Source organism: Dendrobates tinctorius, unplaced genomic scaffold, assembly GCF_039654945.1.
Source record: "Dendrobates tinctorius isolate UK_male_01 unplaced genomic scaffold, ASM3965494v1 ptg000073l, whole genome shotgun sequence".
In the NCBI taxonomy this organism is placed as follows: domain Eukaryota; kingdom Metazoa; phylum Chordata; class Amphibia; order Anura; family Dendrobatidae; genus Dendrobates; species Dendrobates tinctorius.
The window spans coordinates 35603378-35630058 of record NW_027361741.1 but is presented as its reverse complement, the minus strand read 5'-3'; the positions used below and the strand labels follow the sequence as shown (position 1 = coordinate 35630058).

Sequence of the window (26681 nt, the reverse complement as noted above, 5' to 3'; positions counted from 1 at the left end):
CGTCCTCCCCTGTCTGACGGATGCCCGTGGCCGCGCTGATATGACTGAGTTCTATTCTGGGCTCTATGTTAGGATGTGGGCTGTTGCGCAAGCGCGGCTGAGGGTGGGCGGAGCGGGGCTGGCTCTTGCAGATTGCGTCTTGTCTGTGGCACCGCGTATGCGCGGTGTTTCGGACATGGATGCCTCGTGGGTTTTCGCCTGCGTCTCTTCCCTCCCTGCGGCTGCACGGCGCCATCGCACGCTATCTTTGAACCATTATACAGATAATTACGGTAGCTATTTCATCTTGCAATTTGTATGGACTGCAGCTATAGGGTGTTTGTTTTGGCGCTAACGCTATACAGTGCTCCTATTTGTCTGGGGAGGGTGGTTATCTATGGAGGACATTGATTGGTGATTTATCACCATAGTGATCATTATGCCATATGGAGATTGGGTGATTGCTTTGTGGACACTTTATAAATACATTTGTCTCTCTGTGTGATTTTTTTATATTTATATGATTACAATTTGTATTATATGTAATGCACTGATTGTTTTTTATATCTGATGTTTTGTTTGAGGAGATGTATATGTACTTTTGACTAAAGGGCCTGTCACACTAAGCGATATCGCTAGCAATATCGCTATAACGTCACTGGTTTTGTGACGTTATAGCGATATTGCTAGCGATATCGCTATGTCTGATACTTACCTCCGACCGGCTCCCCCGCTGGTTATCGCTGATCGCGCGAGAATGTCCTGGGCCGTTTCTCGTCGTCAGCTTCCTGCTGGGCTTCCTGTGGCGCCTACGAGCGACGCGTGGACGCGGGCGGGAGGACGTCAGGATCGCCACATCTGACAGGTAAGTAGCAACCCCCGTCCGCTGCTATGTCGCTGGTGAGATCTGCCTGTGTGACAGCTCACTAGCGACCACTTAGCGATGCACCAGCGATCCTGACCACGTCATATCGCTGGTCGGGATCGCTGGTGCATCGCTAAGTGTGACAGTACCTTAAGGGGCATTTCCTTAATGGTGATTGGTTTGTCCACACCATTTAAGGCCGCTCCAATTGTTATTTGATGTACTTGATAAAGACCATGCTATGGTCGAAACGTTGTATCTATTGAAGGCAGAATAAAACTAAAGATTTTTCTTCACCTGGAACGGATGCTGCTCCTTCTTATGTTTTCTGTGAGCTGTTGATCCCATTGGGTCCTGGGATCCTTGGGCGTGCATTCTACAAGTCCGTGTGCTGTCGGCTGTAACCTTTTTTCCCTCTTCTCCCGTCTCCTGCAGCACATCCCGACATGGAGTCCTTTAAAAATAACAGTGCTATTAAAATGTTCCTGAATAAAAAATATCTGTCCATATTATGACCTAAATAAGCCTCCTATAGTATATGGCCTCCACACTGTCCGGTAGTCCATCTTTTCAGAGATGGTAGCTGGGAAAACAAAGAACAACAACGGAAACAATATCATCAGAACAGAAAGCAGGTTACATTCACAATATGCCAAAAACAGCCCTACACCTTAAATAGGGGGATTATAAAAGTGAGCCCAATAGACACTCCCAACATGCAGGGCCAGTCTGAGGCAAAGTGGGGTCCTAGGCAAAAGTTTAAAATGGGGCCCAAAATGCTAACATATTGCACATCACACAGAAGCATTTCTGTTGTATTTATGTGCGCTGTGTTCAGGCCGTTAAACAAGTGTGATCAATAATATTGAAGTCGTTTCACGCTTGTTTTCCGGCCTCTTTACACCAACTGAGAAAGAATGATGGTATCCAAACAACCACTATTAGAGCAATCTGTCCCCATACAGTATCATGTTATCAGCAGCACATCTACAGTTTACACCAGCGATGTGCTGCTGAGAACAGTGATTTTTGTTCCGGCATAAACAATCCAATCACTCAATGAATATGCAGCATTTTGCTTGTTCAGTATAATACACCCCATAGTCCTCCATATATTATAATGTGTACCACAGTCCTCCATATGGTAAAATGCAAATCCCATAGTACTCCATATTGTATAATGTGCCTAATAGTCCTACATATAGTATAATACACTCCCTATAGTCCTCTATGTAGTATAATACACTCCCCATAGTCCTCCATATAGTATAATACACTCCCCATAGTCCTCCATATAGTGTAATACACTCCCTTTAGTCCTGCATATAGTATAATACACTTCCTATAGACCTCCATATATTAAAATACACTCCTCATAGTCCTCCATATGTTAAAAAACACTGCTCAGTCCTCCATATATTAAAATACACTCCTCAGTCTCCATATAGTATAATAAACTCCTCAGTCCTCCATATAGTCTAATACAGTCCTCATAGTCCTACCTATATGAAAATACATTTCTCAGTCCTCCATATAATATAATACACTCCTCAGTCCTCCATATAGTATAGCCACCCACAGAATATAATGCAGCCCCTCCATTCAATATAATGTAGCCCCCTTATATAGTATAATGTAGCCCCTTCATAGAATACAAAGTAGCCCTCTTCATATAGTATAATGCAGCCCCCATAGAATATAATGTAGACGCCTCATGGAGTATAATAAAGCCCCCCATACAATATAATCTAGCCCCCCATAGAATATAATGCAACACCCCATAGAATACAATGTAGCCCCCTCATATAGTATGATGCAATCACCCCCATAGAATATAATAAATATAATACAGCCCCCATAGAATATAATGTAGCCCCCCCATAGAATATAATACAGCCCACCTCCCCATAGAATATAATGTAGCCCCTTCAAAGAGTATGATGCAATCCTCCCTCATAGAATATTAATATTCCCTGCATGCCATCTGTCTCTCTTAATTGTGCACTTTGGAATTCTCGCTCAGTGTGTAACAAACCCTCCTTCATTCATGACTTTTTCCTTTCTAATTCTCTTAACCTCCTGGCTCTTACTGAAACCTGGATCCAGCAGTCAGACACTACCGCTGCTGCTGCTCTTTCATACGGGGGGCTTCACTTCTCTCATACCCCAAGATCAGACAATAGAGCTGGTGGAGGCGTTGGTCTGCTCCTATCACCAAAATGTACCTTTCAGGTTATCCCTCAAGTACCCTCACTTGTCTTCCCTTCTTTTGAGGTCCATGCCGTCAGACTCTACACCCCCTTCTCCATGCGAGTGGCGGTGGTGTATCGTCCTCCCGGCCCCTCCCATCAGTTCCTGGATCATTTTGCCACTTGGCTTCCACATTTTCTCTCCTGTGACATCCCTACCTTCAACATCCCCATTGCTCGTCCCCATCTGCTACTCACCTTTTATCTCTAACCTCCTCATTTGGCCTTTCGCAGCTTACTAATTCTCCAACGCATGAAGACGGAAACTCCCTCGATTTGGTCTTCTCTCGGCTTTGTGCAGTGGATGATTTAGCAAACTCCCCTCTCCCGCTCTCTGACCACAATCTTCTTTCATTCTCTATCAAGAACTGCCAGGCTGCTCAGGTCACCCCCACTGTCCAGACTTATAGAAACATACAGGCCATTAACACCCAGAAACTTCTGAAGAACTTGCAGTCTTCATTGGCCCCTATCTCCTCCCTCTCATGTCCTGATTCTGCATTGAAGCATTACAATGAAACACTTCAAAGTGCCCTGGATGAATTTGCACCCCCTATAAATAGAACACCACAACGCAGACGGCGACAACCCTGGCACACGGTGCAAACACGTTTCCTGCAGCGGTGCTCCAGGTGCGCCGAACTTCTGTGGAGAAAATCCAATCTGCCCGAAGATTTCATCCATTTTAAGTTTATGCTTAGAACATACAACACTGCCCTTCACCTCTCCAAACAAACCTATTTCAACACCCTCATCACCTCACTGTCCAATAACCCGAAACGTCTCTTTTACACTTTTCATTCTCTACTCAATCCAAGAGTACAGGCCCCAACCACGGAGCTCCGAGCTGACGATCTGGCCAATTACTTCAAAGAAAAAATTGACCAGATCCGACAGGAAATTATCTCCCAATCACCTCATACCATGCATCGTCCTCCCTCCCCCACTGCATCTAACTCACTCTCTGATTTTGAACCAGTCACAGAAGAAGAAGTAAGCAGGCTCCTTGCATCTTCTCACCCAACTACTTGCACCAGTGACCCATTTCCGTCACAGCTCCTTCAGTCCCTTTCCCCTGCTGTCACCCCTCACCTAACTAAAATATTTAACCTCTCTCTCTCTTCTGGTATTTTTCCCTTCTCATTTAAGCATGCCATCATACATCCACTACTTAAAAAACCATCCCTCGACCAAAACTGTGCCGCTAACTATAGACCTGTCTCTAATCTTCCCTTCATCTCTAAACTCCTGGAACGCCTGGTCCACTCCCGTCTTATCCGCTATCTCTCAGAAAACTCTCTTCTCGACCCTCTCCAATCCGGTTTCCGCTCTTTACACTCCACTGAAACTGCCCTCACTAAAGTCTCTAATGATCTGCTAACAGCTAAATCAAATGGTCATTACTCCATGCTAATTCTCTTGGATCTCTCTGCAGCATTCGACACTGTGGATCATCAGCTCCTCCTCACTATGCTCCGTTCCATTGGCCTCAAGGATACCGTTCTCTCCTGGTTCTCCTCCTATCTCTCCGACCGCTCCTTTACTGTATCTTTTGCCGGTTCCTCCTCCTCTCATCTTCCCCTTACTGTTGGGGTCCCCCAAGGATCGGTTCTAGGTCCCCTCCTCTTCTCCTTGTACACTGCCCCTATTGGTCAAACAATCAGTAGATTTGGTTTCCAGTACCATCTCTATGCTGATGACACCCAATTATACGCTTCTTCTCCTGACATCACGCCAGCCTTTCTAGAAAACACCGGCGATTGTCTAAACGCTGTGTCTAATATCATGTCCTCACTATATCTGAAACTGAACCTGTCAAAGACTGAACTCCTGGTGTTTCCTCCCTCTACTAATGTACCTATACCCAACATTGCCATTTCTGTGTGTGGTTCCACTATTACTCCCCAGCAACAGGCCCGCTGTCTTGGGGTCATACTTGATTCCGAGCTTTCCTTTGCCCCCCACATTCGATCACTGGCTCGCTCTTGTCATCTGCACCTCAAAAACATTTCTAGAATTCGACCTTTTCTTACCTTTGACGCTGCAAAAACTCTTACTGTTTCTCTTATTCATTCTCGTCTCGACTATTGTAACTCTCTTCTAATCGGTCTCCCTCTTACCAAACTCTCCCCCCTCCAATCTGTCTTGAATGCTGCAGCCAGGATCATATTCCTCACCAATCGTTACACTGATGCCTCTACCTTGTGCCAGTCATTACACTGGCTACCCATCCACTCCAGAATTCAGTATAAACTTATTACCCTCACTCACAAAGCCCTCCATGGCTCAGCACCACCCTACATCTCCTCCCTTGTTTCAGTATACCACCCTACCCGCGCCCTCCGTTCTGCTGATGACCTGAGATTAGCATCCTCAATAGTCAGAACCTCCCACTCCCGTCTCCAAGACTTTACACGTGCCGCACCAATTCTTTGGAATGCACTTCCCAGGTCAATACGATTAGTCCCCAATCCCCACAATTTTAAGCGTGTCCTGAAAACGCATTTATTCAGACTGGCCTACCACCCCAACACATTAACCTAATCTATCCCTGTGTGGCAGAGCCAAAAGTTTTACCATAACCAGGTTCCCCGCATCATGTTCCCACATGCCTCCATTAGCCCTCTGTGTCTGTACTGTTACACACTTAACATTATGACTGGTCCATACAATCAGGGTAACTGTTACCACCCACCTTTCGTGTCTCCCTCTTTCCTCATAGACTGTAAGCTTGCGAGCAGGGCCCTCTTTCCTCTTGGTATTTGTTATAATCTACTGTATGTGATTATTGTTATGCTGTAATGTCTATTGTCTGTACAAATCCCCTCTGAAATGTAAAGTGCTGCGGAATATGTCGGCGCTATAAAAATAAAATTTATTATTATTATTATTATTAATATAATACAGCCCCCCATAAAATATAATGCAGCCCCCTCAAATATAATACAGCCCACCTCCCCATAGAATATAATGTAGCCCCCCACAGAATATAATACAGCCCACCTCCACATTGAATATAATGTACTCCCCCATAGAGTATAATACAGCCCACCTCCCCATATAATATAATGTACTCCCCATAGAATATAATGTATCCACCCATAGAATATAATACAGCCCACCTCCCCATAGAATATAATGTAGCCCCTCATAGAATATAATACAGCCCACCTCCCCATTGAATATAATGTACCCCCCCATAGAATATAATACAGCCCACCTCCCCATATAATATAATGTATCCCCCCATAGAATATAATACCCCTCTTCCAAGAGAGAATGTTTTTACGCAAAAAAAGATACCGCAGGCTTCCTATACCCACAAAGTGATTGGGATTTCTTAAATCTGACACAAGATCTACTTTATTTTTTCCTGGTAGATTTGAAGCAGTTTCATATCTGTTGTGTGTCAATTCTTTCAGCTTTTCTCCTGCCGGTAGACACGTTTTTTGGTGCAGAAACATCTGCTGTAAATTCCTAACGTCTGCACACAGCCCTAGGTTTCTCACCTCCTATTACCGGTTTCTCCATTTTGTGATGCAGCGTGGTGTACTCCGCACTAGTTATATCAGATAATACTACACACATTATACAGGTGCAGACAAACAAAAAAAAACCTGTATCCTGGTGTTTATGCATTTGTGAAAGCGGAAATCAATGATAAGAAAAAAAAACAATAATTCACAACCAATTGATATTATATTAGCACAGGAGATGGTGCGAACATGAGACAATTGTAAAGTGGAGTGCCACACAGGGGCAGTGAGAAAGACACGAGCAAACGGTGACTAGAGAGGCAGTGGAGGACAAAAGGGTTTAGGGGAGACAGGCAGAAGGGTGACACAGGGGGCCTAGGGAGAAAGGGAGACAGGCACAACTTGCAGGGTTGGACTGGCCCACTAGAGAACCGGAGAATCCTCTGGTGGGCCCTGGCTTCTCCTTCAAGAAAGTTCAAAGTGCAAACCTTGTAGATGCTATGGGGCTCTTGAGTGGGGGTGAAAAGTGGGCCCTAAGAAACAAATTCTCCAGGGGGCCCAATGTTGTTCAGTCTGACACTGGGCACATGGGGGCTATGAGGCAGGGGAGAAGGGTGCACACGGGGACTAATGGGCAAGGAAGACTGACACAATGGGACAAGGGATACAGGCACAAGAGGACAAAAGGGGACTCGGAGGGCAGAGTAGATAGGGAAACACGGGCAGACTGGGCTGCAAGGGGACAGGGAAGAAGGGAGCACAGGGATTATGAGGAAAGGGTAGATGGGAGACACACGGTGAGAAAGGGTCACAAGGGGACAAGAGAGACGGGGAAACAAGGGGATGCAGGGGAGACTTGAGAGCAGGGCAGACGGATCACATGGGGACAAGGGGCAGGGAATGCATGGGGGGTGCAGGAGGACTCAAGGCATGGGTGATGGGGAGCATTGGGGGGACCAGTGGAGGAGGGATAAGGCAAGTAAGGGGGCCTGGAGGAGCACAATGACCTGAACCTGGGGACCTACGAGGACATGAGGCATGGGAGAACAGAGAGCAAGGGCAGAGCATGGAGTAAACGGGGCTGGTGTCACAGGGGGCCGGGGACGGTGACACACGTGCAGCAGACACACCTCAATGTCACTGGTCCCGTACACCTCCATGGTCATCCCCGAATTCTCCAGATGGCTGAGCTGCTGCAGCAACCATCTCCCAGGTGGGTCAGTCCACGCGCCCTCCGCCAGCTCCTAAAGGGGAAGCGTAGAGGTGAGAATACCCTTCTCCGGAGCCGCCTGTTCTCAGTCCCCGCTGCCGCCACAGGCTCCTCCAATATAGTAGCTGCCGTCACCTGTGCAGATGCTGCACTGCCTGGGCCAGGAACACAGTGGGTGCGCGATAAACTGACATCATCGTGCAGTCGCAGTGTCAGAGGCAGAGGGAGCATCATCTGATGCTCTCTCCTCCATCATTGGTTTGAACTGTACTGGCGTCATAATGCCGCTGGTATAGTTCAATGCGGCGGCGGGGGGAGTCGGTGCTGGCGATAGGCGGGCCCCACAGCGGCTGCTGTTATGATTGGGTCACCGAGGAGGAAAACAAAACCAAGCTACGTCACAGAAAACCAGAGAGGTTGGTAACTATGCAGATTGCAGTCCCCTAATCCTAACCACATAACTAACAGCAGCCGTGGAGCGTACCTACGATGATTCTAGATGCCTCATCACAGCCGGAGGACTAAATAAGCCTAAAGCAAGAAAAGGGGAAATCTAAACTGCCCCAGAGCAGACCCCAAAGGAATAGACAGCCCCCACACATGTATTGACGGTGAAACAAGATGAAAGCACAAACACAGGTAGGAAAATATGCTGAGCAAATGATGGGGCCCACACTAACTAGAAAGGACAGGAAAGGAAAGATACTGTCTGCAATCACGCCAAAAAACCCTGCAAAAAATGTCCAACACTTCTGACAGCAAAAAAAATCCTGAAGTCACTAGACTTCACCCACTATATCAGCACTCTGGCATATTCTGAGAACAGAGCAAAAAGAGGCCAATCTAATAAGGGACAAAAAGCAAACTGGTACATACAGTAACATAAGAGTGGAAATTCAGCACAGCCCCAGCCGGGGCTGGCTGACCACACAAAAACTGAATAGACAAAACCAAATCAAATGTGAACATTAGCAATGAAAACTTAGCTTGTGAAGACAGGAACTGAGCTGGAAACCAAGACCTCAGGAGGCAGGAAAAAAATCACCAGCATGGGAATAGGGAGTCGGCTGTCTTAAATCCAGTCTGAGACTCCAGATGTCCAATCGTCGCCCTCATTATCAGGTGGCAGGTCTCTGTTAATTAGATCAGCTTCATTACCTCCTGCCACCACCAGAGGGAGCCCGGAAAGAGAACTCACAACTCCTCTGTCAGCACAAACAGTTCCCTCACCAGAAACCAGAGGCAGACCATAAAATGAGTTCACAACAGGCTGCGTGATGTCCCGCTATTAGCAGCACGCCACTGACTGGAGGCCACTGGAGGAGCGGGGGCCCTAGGTAGCTGCCTGGTCTGCCTGCCGCTAAAGCCGACTGTGCCAGCATGAATTATCTACTAAAGACATGGAGTCAATAATCCACCAAGAAAATATAACAATATTTTGTATCATTAAATTGTAACAACAAGAAGGCATACACGTATATATACACATATATTAGTTCCCCAGATAATCATCTTATTGGGGATACAATTGTGGCATGCCTTAATATGACTGGGGATCGTCTTTAACGTGCTCACACCATCCACATCATGTGCTGTGAGTTTTTACCTGTAGTTCTTGGGATGTGAGGCCAATATAAATAAGATTACAAGTACATATGGCATTATATACAGTGGGGAAAAAAAGTATTTAGTCAGTCAGCAATAGTGCAAGTTCCACCACTTAAAAAGATGAGAGGCGTCTGTAATTTACATCATAGGTAGACCTCAACTATGGGAGACAAACTGAGAAAAAAAAATCCAGAAAATCACATTGTCTGTTTTTTTTTTCATTTTATTTGCATATTATGGTGGAAAATAAGTATTTGGTCAGAAACAAAATTTCATCTCAATACTTTGTGATATATCCTTTGTTGGCAATGACAGAGGTCAAACATTTTCTGTAAGTCTTCACAAGGTTGCCACACACTGTTGTTGGTATGTTGGCCCATTCCTCCATGCAGATCTCCTCTAGAGCAGTGATGTTTTTGGCTTTTCGCTTGGCAACACGGACTTTCAACTCCCTCCAAAGGTTTTCTATAGGGTTGAGATCTGGAGACTGGCTAGGCCACTCCAGGACCTTGAAATGCTTCTTACGAAGCCACTCCTTCGTTGCCCTGGCGGTGTGCTTTGGATCATTGTCATGTTGAAAGACCCAGCCACGTTTCATCTTCAATGCCCTTGCTGATGGAAGGAGGTTTGCACTCAAAATCTCACGATACATGGCCCCATTCATTCTTTCATGTACCCGGATCAGTCGTCCTGGCCCCTTTGCAGAGAAACAGCCCCAAAGCATGATGTTTCCACCACCATGCTTTACAGTAGGTATGGTGTTTGATGGATGCAACTCAGTATTCTTTTTCCTCCAAACACGACAAGTTGTGTTTCTACCAAACAGTTCCAGTTTGGTTTCATCAGACCATAGGACATTCTCCCAAAACTCCTCTGGATCATCCAAATGCTCTCTAGCAAACTTCAGACGGGCCCGGACATGTACAGGCTTAAGCAGTGGGACACGTCTGGCACTGCAGGATCTGAGTCCATGGTGGCGTAGTGTGTTACTTATGGTAGGCCTTGTTACATTGGTCCCAGCTCTCTGCAGTTCATTCACTAGGTCCCCCCGCGTGGTTCTGGGATTTTTGCTCACCGTTCTTGTGATCATTCTGACCCCACGGGGTGGGATTTTGCGTGGAGCACCAGATCGAGGGAGATTATCAGTGGTCTTGTATGTCTTCCATTTTCTAATTATTGCTTCCACAGTTGATTTCTTCACTCCAAGCTGGTTGGCTATTGCAGATTCAGTCTTCCCAGCCTGGTGCAGGGCTACAATTTTGTTTCTGGTGTCCTTTGACAGCTCTTTGGTCTTCACCATAGTGGAGTTTGGAGTCAGACTGTTTGAGGGTGTGCACAGGTGTCTTTTTATACTGATAACAAGTTTAAACAGGTGCCATTACTACAGGTAATGAGTGGAGGAAAGAGGAGACTCTTAAAGAAGAAGTTACAGGTCTGTGAGAGCCAGAAATCTTGATTGCCTGTTTCTGACCAAATACTTATTTTCCACCATAGTATGCAAATAAAATGAAAAAAAAACAGACAATGTGATTTTCTGGATTTTTTTTTCTCAGTTTGCCTCCCATAGTTGAGGTCTACCTATGATGTAAATTACAGACGCCTCTCATCTTTTTAAGTGGTGGAACTTGCACTATTGCTGACTGACTAAATACTTTTTTTCCCCACTGTACAACATGAGTGTCATGCCCTCAGCCGCAGGCCTGGTCTTTGCTGTGCAGGGAGACCGGCGCCTATCTCGCAGCTCCACTGGTACTACTCACCCTGTCCGTGGCACCAGACAATCAGCAGCTCCTTAACCCCTTCACCCCCAAGGGTTGTTTGCACGTTCATGACCGGGCCAATTTTTACAATTCTGACCACTGTACCTTTATGAGGTCATAACTCTGGAACGCTTCTATGGATCCCGGTGATTCTGACATTGTTTTCTCGTGACATATTGTACTTCATGTTAGTGGTAAAATTTAATTCAAATAATTTGCGTTTGTGAAAAAAATGGAAATTTGGCAAAAATTTTGAAAATTTCGCAATTTTCCAACTTTTAATTTTTATGCCCTTAAATCACAGAGATACGGCACAAATAAAAGTTGATAACTAACATTTCCCACATGTTTACTTTACATCAGCACAATTTTGGAACCAAAATTTTTTTTGTTAGGAAGTTATAAGGGTTAAAAGTTGACCAGCGATTTCTCATTTTTACAACACCATTTTATTTTTAGGACCACATCACATTTGAAGCCACTTTGAGGGGTCTATATGATAGAAAATACCCAAAAGTGACACCATTCTAAAAACTGCACCCCTTAAGGTGCTCAAAATCACATTCAAGAAGTTTATTAACCCTTTAGGTGCGTCACAGGAATTTTTTTGAATATTTAAAAAAAAATGAACATCAAACTTTTTTCACAAAAAAAATACTTCAGGTTCAATTTTTTTTATTTTACCAAGGGTAACAGGAGAAATTGGACTGCAAAAGTTATTGTGCAATTTGTCCTGAGTACGCTGATACCTGATTTGTGGGGGGGAACGACTGTTTCGGCGCATGGCAGATCTCAGAATGGAAGGAGCGCCGTTTGACTTTTTCAATGCAAAACTGGCTGGAGTTCAGAACGGACGCCATGTCACGTTTGGAGAGTCCCTGATGTACCTAAACAGTGGAAACCCCCTACAAGTGACCCCATTTTGTAAACTAGACCCCCCAAGGAACTTATCTAGATATGTGGTGAGAACTTTGAACCCACAAGGGCTTTACAGAAGTTTATAACGTACAGTGGTACAATTAAAAAATCATATTTTTTCCACAAAAATGATCTTTTCATCCCAATTTTTATTTTCCCAAGGGTAACAGGACCCTAAAAGTTATTGTACAATTTGTCCTGAGTACGCTGATACCCCACATGTGTGGGTAAACCACTATTTGGGCGCATGGCAGAGCTCGGAAGGGAAGCAGCGCCATTTGACGTTTTTGGCTGGAATTGAGATCGAACACCATATCGCGATTGGAAAACCCCTGATGTACCTAAACAGTGGAAAACCCCCACAAATGACACCATTTTGGAAACTAGACCCCCCAAGGAACTTATCTAGATGTGTGGTGAGCACTTTGAACCCCCCAGTGCTTCACAGAAGTTTATAACGCCCGGGCGTGAAAATAAAAAATTCGTATTTTTTCCACAAACATGATCTTTTAGTCACCTTTTTTTTATTTTCCCAAGGGTAACAGGAGAAATTGGACCCCAAAAGTTGTTGTCCAATTTGTCCTGAGTATGCTGATACCCCATATGTGGGAGAAAACTACTGTATGGGAACACGTCGGGGATCGGAAGGGAAGTAGTGACGTTTTGGAATGCAGACATTGATGGAATGGTCTGCGGGTGTCATGTTGCCTTTGGAGAGCCTCTAATGTACCTAAACAGTGGAAACTCCCCACAAATGTCCCCATTTTTAAAACTAGACCCCCTAAGGAACTTATCTAGATGTGAGGTGAGCACTTTGAACCCCCAAGGGCTTCACAGAAGTTTATAATGCCAGGGCATGAAAATAAAAAAATCGTATTTTTTCCACAAACATGATCAATTATTCCCCAATTTTTTTTATTTTCCCAAGGGTAACAGGAGAAATTGAACCCCAAAAGTTGTTGTCCAATTTGTCCTGAGTAAGCTGACACCCCATATGTGGGAGAAAACTACTGTATGGACACACGTCAGGGCTCGGAAGGGAAGTAGTGACGTTTTGGAATGCAGACATTGATGGAATGGTCTGCGGGTGTCATGTTGCCTTTGGAGAGCCCCTAATGTACCTAAACAGTGGAAACCCCCCACAAATGACCCCATTTTGAAAACTAGACCCCCTAAGGAACTTATCTAGATGTGAGGTGAGCACTTTGAACCCCCAAGGGCTTCACAGAAGTTTATAATGCCAGGGCATGAAAATAAAAAAATCGTATTTTTTCAACAAACATGATCAATTAGTCCCCAATTTTTTTATTTTCCCAAGGGTAACAGGAGAAATTGAACCCCAAAAGTTGTTGTCCAATTTGTCCTGAGTACGCTGACACCCCATATGTGGGAGAAAACTACTGTATGGACACACGTCAAGGCTCGGAAGGGAAGTAGTGATGTTTTGGAATGCAGACTTTGATGGAATGGTCTGCGGGTGTCATGTTGCCTTTGGAGAGCCCCTAATGTACCTAAACAGTGGAAACCCCCCACAAATGACCCCATTTTGAAAACTAGACCCCCTAAGGAACTTAACTAGATGTGAGGTGAGCACTTTGAACCCCCAAGGGCTTCACAGAAGTTTATAATGCCAGGGCATGAAAATAAAAAAATCGTATTTTTTCAACAAACATGATCAATTAGTCCCCAATTTTTTTATTTTCCCAAGGGTAACAGGAGAAATTGAACCCCAAAAGTTGTTGTCCAATTTGTCCTGAGTACGCTGACACCCCATATGTGGGAGAAAACTACTGTATGGACACACGTCAAGGCTCGGAAGGGAAGTAGTGATGTTTTGGAATGCAGACATTGATGGAATGGTCTGCGGGTGTCATGTTGCCTTTGGAGAGCCCCTAATGTACCTAAACAGTGGAAACACCCACAAATGACCCCATTTTGGAAACGAGAACCCCTAAGGAACTTATCTAGATGTGTGGTGAGCACTTTGAACCCCCAAGGGCTTCACAGAAGTTTATAATGCCCGGGCGTGAATTTAAAAAAATCGTATTTTTTCCACAAACATGATCAATTAGTCCCCAATTTTTTCATTTTCCCAAGGGTAACAGGAGAAATTGGACTGCAAAAGTTGTTGTCCAATTTGTCCTGAGTACGCTGACACCCGATATGTGGGAGAAAACTACTGTATGGACACACGTCGGGGCTCGGAAGGGAAGCAGTGCCATTTTGGAATGCAGACTTTGATGGAATGGTCTGTGGGTGTCATGTGCGTTTGGAGAGCCCCTGATGTACCTAAACTATTGAAACTCCCAACAAGTGACCCCATTTTGGACACTAGACCCCCCCACGGAACTTATCTAGATGTGTGGTGAGCACTTTGAACCCACAAGTGCTTCACAGAAGTTTATAACGCTCGGACGTGAAAATAAAAAAATCATTTTTTTCCACAAAAATGATATTTTTGCCCCCAATTTTTTATTTTCCTAAGGGTAACAGGAGAAATTGGACCCCAAAAATTGTTTTGCAATTTGTCCTGAGTAGGCTGATACCCTACATGTGGGGGGTAAAACACTGTTTGGGCGCATGGCAGAGCTTGGAAGGGAAGGAGCACCATATGACTTTTTCAACTCAGAATTGGCTGGAATTGAGATCAGACGCAATGTTGCATTTGGAGAGCCCCTGATGTGCCCAAACAGTGGAAACCCCCAATTCTAACTCCAACCCGAACCCCAACACACCCCTAACCCTAATCTCAGCCCTAACCCAAGCCCTAACCCTAGCCCTAACCCTAACCCTAGCCCTAGCCCTAATGGAAAAATGGAAATAAATAAATTTTTTTAATTTTATTATTTTTCCCTAACTAAGGGGGTGATAACGGGGGGGGTTTGATTTACTATTTATGGCGGTTTTTATTTTTGGCAGCTGTCGCACGCTAAAAGACGCTTTTTATTGTAAAAATAGTTTTTGCATCACCACATATTGAGAGCTATAATTTTTCCGTATTTTGACCCACCGAGTCATGTGAGGTCTTATTTTTTGCGGGACGAGTTGACGTTTTTATTGGTACCATTTTCGGGCACGTGACATTTTTTGATCGCTTTTTATTCCGATTTTTGGGACACAGAATGAACAAAAACCAGCGTTTCATGAATTTCTTTTGGGGGTGTGCGTTTACACCGTTCTGCGTGCGGTAAAATTGATAAAGCGGTTTTATTCTTCGGGTCAGTACGGTTACAGCGATACCTCATTTAGGTCTTTTTTTATGTTTTGTCGGTTTTATGCAATGAAAACTATTTTATATAAAAAATAATTATTTTTGCATCGCTTTATTCTGCGAGCTATAACTTTTTATTTTTTCGCTAATGATGCTGTGTGATGGCTCGTTTTTTGCGGGACAAGATGACGTTTTCAGTGGTACCATGGATATTTCTATGCGTCTTTTTGATCGCGCGTTATTACACTTTTTGTATGGCGGTATGATAATAAATCATTATTTTTTGCTTCGTTTTTTATTTTTATTTTTTAAGGAGTTCGCTAAAGGGGTTAACTAATGGGACAGTTTTATAGGGCGGGTTGTTACGGACGCGGCGATACCTAATATGTGTACTTTTATTGTTTTGGGTTTTTTTATTTTCAAAAAATGAATTTATTGGGGAATATTTATTTTTTTTTACTAATTTATTTGGCGATTTTTTTTACATTATTTTTACACTTTTTTTAATTTTTTTTTTACTTTATTACATAGTCCCAGGTGGGACATCACTGTCCTGTGACAGATCGCTGATCTGTCACATCACAGATCACTGTGACAGATCAGCAATCTGTCACAGGCAGTGCACAAGGCTTCCTCATGCCTGCGCTTTGGAGGAAAGGAGTCCCCCGCAGCAGCGCTGCACATTGCGCTGCCGTGGGGGGCTCAGGGAAGCACGGAGGGAGCCCCCTCCCTGCCGATGCTTCCCTTTAACTCCCGGTACACCGCGATCATGTTTGATCGCGGTGTGCAAGGGGTTAACGTGTCGGGGGCGGTCCGTGACCGCCCCTGACACATAGTGCCGGGTGTCAGCTGTGATAATCAGCTGACACCCAGCCGCGATCAGCGGCGCTCACCACGTGGGCGCCGCTCATCGCGCTAGACGTACTATCCCGTCCATGGGCATAGGGGCCCGGGTCCCATGAACGGGATAGTGCGTCTGATGTCAGGAAGGGGTTAATCTGCTAAGAACCTGCATCCTCTTGGCAGGTCTCCTGGTAATGCTCTTAGGAGGTGCGCCCCGCTTCCTGCATATTCTTAACACAGAAGGGCACCTGTTCTCCATTAGGGCTGTCTGTGCTGTGATGTTTTGTGCATAAAAGGCATCCTCCCCCTTAAGGGAGGTGCCTGAACAATGTGTTCATTCTGTGGGATCGCTGCCTTCCACTCAGGCCACACTCTGCTGTGCTCTGCATTCTGAAGGCCGTTGTTTGCATTATTCTAATACCTCTGTCTCCTCAGAATCCTCTACTGGCAGTTCCCTCTCCTGGATCCTTCTGGACACTTCGGTTTCTACCCCAGACTGACCAAGGCTCTCCTCTCGGAACCAGCCAGATATCATTGCCGGCTAGATCAGCCTTTCTGAGATTAGACAGAACTTCTGGGATTCTCGCCACCTCCTCTATACGGTCTGTATGGGTTGTCCCTCTGGTCTTGGTATTGCGGCATTAAGGTCACTTGGTGTTGTGACAGGGGGGAATCCCTGTATAGGGGTACACCTTTCCCGGTGCTCCACTATGTGGTTTTGTGTCGTGGTCCAGAGGGTTCTTCCCTCAGGCACCTTTTTCATTTGTTTGCCTCCTTTAATAAACATCCTTGGTTTTTTGAAGCTCATTCTCCTGTCTCTTGTGTATCGGGTATACAGCTACCACCGCACCTTCAGTGGTCTAGTGCAGGGGTCCTCAAACTACGGCCCGCGGGCCACATGCGGCCCGCAAAGGACTTTTATCCGGCCCCTGGCCAGGCTGACATTAACCGCACTGATTGCACCACCCTCACTGCCGTGGTGAACCAATCAGCGCTGCAGCCGTGATGAACCAATCAGCGCTGCAGCTCACAAACACTGCCACCCCCCTGACACGCCCACTAAAGAACTAGACTGCAGAGTGCAAACTCGCGGGCGGGACGAGGCGCCGAGGAAAGGTGAAGCCCTCAATATGCAGCAGAGACCACACAGACGACGTGATTGTCATCATGCTGCCTGCGCGGCTTAATGACGTCACGCTGCCTGTGCCGGAAGAAGACTGAGACGAGCGGGCGCCTCTTCAGAACAGCGGGGGACATAGGTGAGTACTGTTTTTTTTTCTTTTTAACTCCGGGTCCTATTGGGGACCTGTGCTGCAAAATGGGGACGTTTACCTGCCTACTAGGGAGCTGTGCTACATATTGGGGACCTGTGCTACGTATTGGGGACCTGTGCTACCTACTGGGGACCTGTACTACCTATTGGGGACCTGTACCTGCCTATTGGGGACCTGTACCTGCCTATTGGGGACCTGTGCTGCCTATTGGGGACCTGTGCTGCCTATTGGGGACCTGTACCTGCCTATTGGGGACCTGTGCAACCTATTGGGGACCTGTGCAACCTATTGGGGACCTGTATCTGCCTATTGGGGACCTGTGCTGCCTATTGGGGACCTGTATCTGCCTATTGGGGACCTGTACCTGCCTATTGGGGACCTGTGCTACCTTTTGAGGACCTGTGCTACCTGTTGGGGACCTGTACCTGCCTATTGGGGACCTGTACCTGCCTATTGGGGACATTTACCTGCCTACTGGGGACCTGTACCTGCCTATTGGGGACCTGTGCTACCTATTGGGGACCTGTATCTGCCTACTGGGGACCTGTACCTGCCTATTGGGGACCTGTGCTGCAAAATGGGGATGTTTACCTGCCTACTAGGGACCTGTGCTACGTATTGGGGACCTGTATCTGCCTATTGGGGGACCTGTGCTACCTATTGGGACCTGTATCTGCCTATTGGGGATCTGTGCTGCCTATTGGGGACCTGTATCTGCCTATTGGGGATCTGTGCTGCCTATTGGGGACCTGTACCTGCCTATTGGGGACCTGTACCTGCCTATTGGGGACCTGTACCTGCCTATTGGGGACCTGTGCTACCTTTTGAGGACCTGTGCTACCTGTTGGCGACATTTTCCTGCCTACTGTGGACCTGTACCTGCCTATTGGGGATCTGTACCTGCTTATTTGGGACCTGTGATACCTGTTGGGGACATTTTCCTGCCTATTGGGGACCTGTGCTGCCTATTGGGGACATTTATCTGCTTATTAGGAATCTGTGCTGCCTATTGGGGACCTGTTCCTGCCTATTGGGGACCTGTTCCTGCCTATTGGGGACCTGTTCCTGCCTATTGGGGACCTTTACCTGCTTATTAGGGACCTGTACCTGCCTATTGGGGACCTGTACCTGCCTATTAGGGACCTGTGCTACCTATTGGGGACCTGTTCCTGCCTATTGGGGACCTGTGCTGCCTATTGGGGACATCTACCTGCCTATTGGGGACCTGTGCTGCCTATTGGGGACATTTACCTGCCTATTAGGGACCTGTGCTGCCTATTGGGGACCTGTGCTACCTATTTGGGACCTGTGCTGCTTACTGGGGACATTTACCTGCCTTTTAGGGACCAATGCTGCCTCTTGGGGATTCTTGCACCACACTAGTCTGAGCCTGAGGTAAAAGTGGAGTTCCACCAATATGGGCACTGGTGAGGCTGCATTGATGGGCACTGATCAGGCTGCTTTGATGGGCACTGATCAGGCTGCATTGATGGGCAGTGCAGTCTGTATGTCTCTGTATGGGCAATTTTATTGCTGGTATATTGTTTTTGTAGCGCTGTATATATGTTGGTATTTTACTAATAGCAATTTTGAATCCCTAGGAAACAATGATATCAAGAAAGAGGAAAAAATTGACTCGAAGTGTAGGATATTCGAAGAACCCAAAAGAATCGGTAAGTTTGAGGATTTAACTTTACTTCTTCATTTTTAATATTGTATTTGTTCCTATTTTGTTTTATGATTTCTAAATAAGATATGTGCAGTGTGCATATGAATTTGGTGCTAATTTTTTTTAAACTATATTCCGGCCCACCAATGGTCCGAGAGACCGTGATCTGGCCCCCTATTTAAAAAGTTTGAGGACCCTTGGTCTAGTGAGTCCACTATATATCTTCACGCCCTGTGGGCGTAACAATGAGTTATATTTACTCACAGCACTTGTTATTTTAAGATTAACACATTAGTTTTTGCCGGTATTAGATTAGGTCATGCACAATACCACTTACCAATGTATTCTGTCTATGCTTAGACTAGAAATGTATTATCCTATAGCCATTATTTATTTGCCCATACCTAAGATGGAGTCTGGCCAGGATGCCGATGATGTGATGCGCATCAGAGCATTGTCGACGGCACCTTTTCATTGACACCTGACAATCAGTGACCTCACAGGGGATTTCCGCTTGACCCACCGTGTCACCTATGCCGACGGAAGTGATGTAATCTCCGGCATACACAACACCACACATGTACCGCAAATTATACTGGAATGATGAACACCTGCGGTGGTATCTCTAAGGTTAGTCTTGTCACACAGTACGGCACAACCCCCAGAGTAAGTCCACACGAAACGCACGTTGGATCTGCTGAGGTGGTATCCCACATGGGTAAAAGTTAATTGCATCTTTGTGCTGGATGCAGTTTTTACTAATGTGCATGCGGTCTAGCATATAGCAGTGTTATAATTCAGGCCATATTGGCATATACCAATGACTGATGCATATAGACTGGTTACCTGTCTAATCAACTTACTTGCATTCATATTTACAATTAAAGGCTATCAATATTGAAGCACTAGCACTTTATGGTATTCTATTTTATATACTCTTCCTGCCACAATATACATGTGTGGATTACATACCACTAATAGCTGATTCCCCCTCTTTTTTGCTATTGAATTTTTCTCTATGTGTGTGTATATATATATACAGTGCCTACAAGTAGTATTCAACCCCCTGCAGATTTAGCAGGTTTACACATTGGGAATTAACTTGGCATTGTGACATTTGGACTGTAGATCAGCCTGGAAGTGTGAAATGCACTGCAGCAAAAAAGAATGTTATTTCTTTGTTTAATTTTTTTTTAAATTGTGAAAAGTTTATTCAGAGGGTCATTTATTATTCAACCCCTCAAACCACCAGATTTCTGTTTGGTTCCCCTAAAGTATTAAGAAGTATTTCAGGCACAAAGAACAATGAGCTTCACATGTTTGGATTAATTATCTCTTTTTCCAGTCTTTTCTGACTATTTAAGACCCTCCCCAAACTTGTGAACAGCACTCATACATGGTCAACATGGGAAAGACAAAGGAGCATTCCAAGGCCATCAGAGACAAGATCGTGGAGGGTCACAAGGCTGGCAAGGGGTACAAAACCCTTTCCAAGGAGTTGGGCCTACCTGTCTCCACTGTTGGGAGCATCATCCGGAAGTGGAAGGCTTATGGAACTACTGTTAGCCTTCCACAGCCTGGACAGCCTTTGAAAGTTTCCTCCCGTGCCGAGGCCAGGCTTGTCCGAAGAGTCAAGGCTAACCCAAGGACAACAAGGAAGGAGCTCCTGGAAGATCTCATGGCAGTGGGGACATTGGTTTCAGTCAATACCATAAGTAACGTACTCCACCGCAATGGTCTCCATTCCAGACGAGCCCGTAATTTACCTTTACTTTCAAAGCGTCATGTCAAGGCTCGTCTACAGTTTGCTCATGATCACTTGGAGGACTCTGAGACAGACTGGTTCAAGGTTCTCTGGTCTGATGAGACCAAGATCGAGATCTTTGGTGCCAACCACACACGTGACGTTTGGAGACTGGATGGCACTGCATACGACCCCAAGAATACCATCCCTACAGTCAAGCATGGTGGTGGCAGCATCATGCTGTGGGGCTGTTTCACAGCCAAGGGGCCTGGCCATCTGGTCCGCATCCATGGGAAGATGGATAGCACGGCCTACCTGGAGATTTTGGCCAAGAACCTCCGCTCCTCCATCAAGGATCTTAAGATGGGTCATCATTTCATCTTCCAACAAGACAACGACCCAAAGCACACAAACAAGAAAACCAAGGCCTGGTTCAAGAGGCAAAAAATCAAGGTGTTGGAGTGGCCTAGTCAGTCTCCTGACCTTAACCCAATTGAAAACTTGTGGAAGGAGCTCAAGATTAAAGTCCACATGAGACACCCAAAGAACCTAGATAACTTGGAGAAGATCTGCATGGAGGAGTGGGCCAAGATAACTCCAGAGACCTGTGCCGGCCTGATCAGGTCTTATAAAAGATGATTATTAGCTGTAATTGCAAACAAGGGTTATTCCACAAAAAATTAAACCTAGGGGTTGAATAATAATTGACCCACACTTTTATGTTTAAAATTTATTAAAATTTAACTGAGCAACATAACTTTTTGGTTTGTAAGATTTATGCATCTGTTAATAAATCCTGCTCTTGTGTGAAGTTTGAAGGCTCTAACTTATTTGCATCTTATCAAACCTGCTAAATCTGCAGGGGGTTGAATACTACTTGTAGGCACTGTATATATATATATATATATATATATATCCCAGTAAAATTGTCTTCTGTAAGGATTGGGTATTTGAAAACCACGTCCTCTAAGGTAAGAAGGCATTGATTATTTGTTAACGTATCTCGCACCAGTCTACACCCATTGTTTCCAAGCACCTTGTAAATGGGAGGTGCCTTGCCTTGTAGAAAAGAGGGGTTACCTTGAAAGGGAAGAAACATCGAGATGTGGGGGTCAAGACCGCTAACTCGTCTAGCTTGACCCCATCATAAGATTACAGACCATAATAGAGGATTATCTCTAACCTCCACTGGAATTTCAGCATTTCGTAGGTGAAACAATGCTGGGAGGGTGAAGGGTCTACACATGGCCTCATCTATTGGGGCATTAGAGAAGCGATTAAAGGCGTATATCCAATCAAGGGAATGGCGAAAGCAGCCGCTATACTGTAGAGGCGTAAATTTGGGAGATTAAGTCCACCCAAAGATTTGGTTTGCTGTAGCTTAAACGGAAGGTGCCGCAATTTTATATAATTTGCAAAAAAATAGTAAGTTACAAAACATGTTGTTTCAGCAAATGTTGTACTAACCAGGATTTATGGTTTGTTTGTAATAATGTTTTCATGTAGCCACTGGGCGCTGACATCTTGATTTGCAGATCTGTGGAGGACTCATACAGTCTGCAAATATGGCCGTCCCTGCACATAGGAAACTGCGGTCGGCTTCCGACCGCACATTGCAGCCTCAGTAGCAGAGAGCTGGGCACGCCCCTGTGGGCTGCACCATTCACTGCTGTAGGTGTGGCTGGGCGCCATTGTACTGTAGCCCAGTGCTATCTGCTGAGCTCCACTTACCCTCTATCACAGGACCACTTGTGGCATAACGGGTCCTGTGTTGTGAGGAGAGGCTGAAGAAAAGGAGAAGGTGGTCAGCAGAGGAGAGAAGCGCTCACTGGAGGCGGAGGATGGAGAGTGGTGAGTGCGGGTGACTTTCCTCTATGCTCCTCTATCCTGCTTACTCCAGGCTCGGCCCTGTGCTTCCTGCTCCAGCGTCCTCCTGCTCTGTCTCCGCCTCCTCACTCACACAGCCCCAGTGATATCCAGTAATCTGACACCTTTGCTTTTATGGCTGTCTGAGGAGGACAGTGACTTATACAGCCCATAGTCTAGTGTATAATTGGGGGGGGCTGGAAGTTTCACCAGTGTGGGCATATCTGTAATACTGTCTGCTGAGCCGTGTATCTAATCCTCTCCTGTGTGATACTGCCTGCTGAGCCGTGTATCTAATCCTCTCCTGTGTGATACTGACTGCTGAGCCGTGTATCTAATCCTCTCCTGTGTGATACTGCCTGCTGAGCCGTGTATCTAATCCTCTCCTGTGTGATACTGACTGCTGAGCCGTGTATGTAATCCTATCCTGTGTGATACTGTCTGCTGAGCCGTGTATCTAATCCTCTCCTGTGTGATACTGCCTGCTGAGCCGTGTATCTAATCCTCTCCTGTGTGATACTGACTGCTGAGCCGTGTATCTAATCCTCTCCTGTGTGATACTGCCTGCTGAGCCGTGTATCTAATCCTCTCCTGTGTGATACTGACTGCTGAGCCGTGTATGTAATCCTATCCTGTGTGATACTGACTGCTGAGCCGTGTATCTAATCCTATCCTGTGTGATACTGTATTCTGAGCCGGGTATCTAATCCTCTCCTGTGTGATACTTTCTGCTGAGCCGTGTATCTAATCCTCTCCTGTGTGATACTGTCTGCTGAGCTGTGTATCTAATCCTCTCCTGTGTGATACTGTCTGCTGAGCTGTGTATCTAATCCTATCCTGTGTGATACTGTATTCTGAGCCGGGTATCTAATCCTCTCCTGTGTGATACTTTCTGCTGAGCCGTGTATCTAATCCTCTCCTGTGTGATACTGACTGCTGAGCCGTGTATCTAATCCTCTCCTGTGTGATACTGCCTGCTGAGCCGTGTATCTAATCCTCTCCTGTGTGATACTTTCTGCTGAGCTGTGTATCTAATCCTCTCCTGTGTGATACTGTCTGCTGAGCTGTGTATCTAATCCTATCCTGTGTGATACTGTATTCTGAGCCGGGTATCTAATCCTCTCCTGTGTGATACTTTCTGCTGAGCCGTGTATCTAATCCTCTCCTGTGTGATACTGACTGCTGAGCCGTGTATCTAATCCTCTCCTGTGTGATACTGCCTGCTGAGCCGTGTATCTAATCCTCTCCTGTGTGATACTTTCTGCTGAGCCGTGTATCTAATCCTCTCCTGTGTGATACTGCCTGCTGAGCCGTGTATCTAATCCTCTCCTGTGTGATACTGCCTGCTGAGCCGTGTATCTAATCCTCTCCTGTGTGATACTGACTGCTGAGCCGTGTATGTAATCCTATCCTGTGTGATACTGCCTGCTGAGCCGTGTATCTAATCCTCTCCTGTGTGATACTTTCTGCTGAGCCATGTATCTAATCCTCTTCTGTGTGATACTGCCTGCTGAGCCGTGTATCTAATCCTATCCTGTGTGATACTGACTGCTGAGCCGTGTATATAATCCTATCCTGTGTGATACTGTATTCTGAGCCGTGTATCTAATCCTCTCCTGTGTGATGCTGCCTGCTGAGCCGTGTATCTAATCCTATCCCGTGTGATACTGCTCTCCTGAAATACTCTGTGCTGCTGTCACCCTGCTCCCAGAATCCTTGCTGCCTGCCATCCTCGGTGACCGAAGACCCCATTCCTCTCCTCAGATCCCGTCCTGGTGATGTGTGAAACCGAGGGGACAGGGGCCTGATGTATGGTGGAAGGAGCAGGGCGACAGCAGCACAGAGTATTTCAGGAGAGCAGTGTGCTGGTCTGTGGGGGGCGCCCTGTACGAGCCAGGGATTGTACAAAGAGCGCTGTGTTTTATTCACATGGATGGACCGTCTGCTTGTCTGCTCCACAGAAATCCAGGAAACATGTCTGCTGATTGATGGCCTGTTCTGATCCAGACTTTACATGCAAAGACAGTCAGTAACTTTGCAAGCCCCATCAAAATGGCTGCTCACTGTGTCTATAGATGTCATAGGTTTTTGTGCCAGATTTCAGTAGCTGCTCCCCCTAGTGTTAACAAGTGGAAATGCCAAACTTTTTAAAATTATTTTTCATATTTTGCAAAATTAAAAACAAACGATAATATTTTTTAAGAAAATGTAAACATTAATTCTTTACATTTTTTTCAATTGCTGAAAAAAAATTTTTTGGATGGCACCTTCCCTTTAAAAACACTAATTCTAAAGCCCCAAATAAATTGGCGGAAGGCTCGTGTCAGTAGCCTATCATCAGCTTCTTGATCTCTTTTAATGTTTCTTATAGCCATTTGAAGTTGCCATTTGAATTGACTTTAGTTTTGTGCCATGTCTGTGATCTGCTTTTTTTCTACAAAATTAAACAACTGAATGAACATCCACCAAGGCTGGTGATTCCATTATTTTTGCCAGGGGTTGTATGTAATGGGTGACCCGCGTCAACCACTTCTATAGGATCAGTGGTGTAATGCGTGAGCACACTCTATACACTATATTATTACTCCCATAAAAGTAGAGGAAGCAGGGTCATACATATCACCACTGTTCCCACAGAAGTATACAGAGCGGCGTAACACATTACACCACTGTTCCCATAGAAGTGGACAGAGCGACGTCACACATTACACCACTGTTCCCATAGAAGTGGACAGAGCAGGGTCACACATTACACTGTTGCTTCATTAAAAATGTGTGACCCTCCTCTGTCCACTGTATTATTACTCCCATAAAAGTAGAGGAAGCAGGGTCACACATTACACCACTGCTCCCATAGAAGTGGACAGAGCAGAGTCACATATTACACTGTTCAGCGTTGGACTGGAATACCTTGGGCCCACCAGAGAAAATCATTCTTGGGGCCCACTATGTAGCTACATAGAAATAAATACAAGACCACCAATTGTGTGGTAAAACGCGCTAATATCAGGGTATAATATATGGTAGTACACGTCTTTATTATGTAGCAGGGGTTGGGGTAGCCCCCCTTATAGAATGTAATGTAGCCTCCCTCATAGAATATAATACATCTCCCCTCATAGTGTATAACACAGAACCCTACAAAATATAATGCAGCCCCCCATAGAATACAATGTAGCACCCTCATATGGCATAATGCAGCCCCCCTCAAATAGTATGTAGGTCAGAGGTAGTCCACGGCGTTCCCACAACGTTCCCCGAATCCAACGTCCAAAGGCTACGAAGCCTCATTCAGAGAACTAAGCTCCATCGCTTGTAGCAGTAGCCAATCCGGGTCCCACTGCACTCCACGAGACATGGCGGCTGTGATGAGCGGTGACGCCAGTAACCACACCACTCAGAGTCGTCTAGTCACGCTACAGTCTGTATAGTGGACCGATATAGTACCCCACAGTATAAGAGTCCCATATAGTGCCCCATATAGTGCCCCACAGTATAATGGCCCCATACAGTGCACTACAATATGATGACCCTATATAGTGCACCACATTATAAAGTGCCCAACATACTGCTTCACATTATAAAGGCCCCATATAGTACTCCATAGTATAATGGACCATATTCTGCAGCACACTATAATGTGAGTCACATAGTGCTCCACAGTATAATGGCCCCATATAGTATCCTACAGTATAATAGCCCCATGCAGTGCCCCACAGTATAATGCGCCCCATAGTACAGGGTGGGCCATTTATATGGATACACCTAAATAAAAGGGGAATGGTTGGTGATATCAACTTCCTGTTTGTGGCACATTAGTATATGGGAGGGGGAAAACTTTTCAAGATGCTAGTCCTCTCCAGTGCTGTATATCCCCCTTTTTTGTTTCCTGCTCTACTCACCGTCCGGGCCAGGGACCCGCTCCTCTGCACACCCGACCATGGATGCACCTCAGCTGTTCATCTCCATACCTGGGTGAGTCCCAGTATGGAAATTTTGTGTATGTACA

At 45.6% G+C, this 26681-nt stretch overlaps 1 long non-coding RNA gene across 1 annotated transcript in view; it reads right to left on the bottom strand.

The window, feature by feature from the left end:
* Positions 1–26681, bottom strand: part of LOC141096321 (uncharacterized) — a 70242-nt gene that overhangs the window by 1657 nt on the left and 41904 nt on the right. The window contains exon 3 of the long non-coding RNA XR_012233656.1: positions 1142–1298. This is a non-coding gene — a long non-coding RNA (uncharacterized lncRNA). The remainder of the gene's footprint in view (positions 1–1141; positions 1299–26681) is intronic.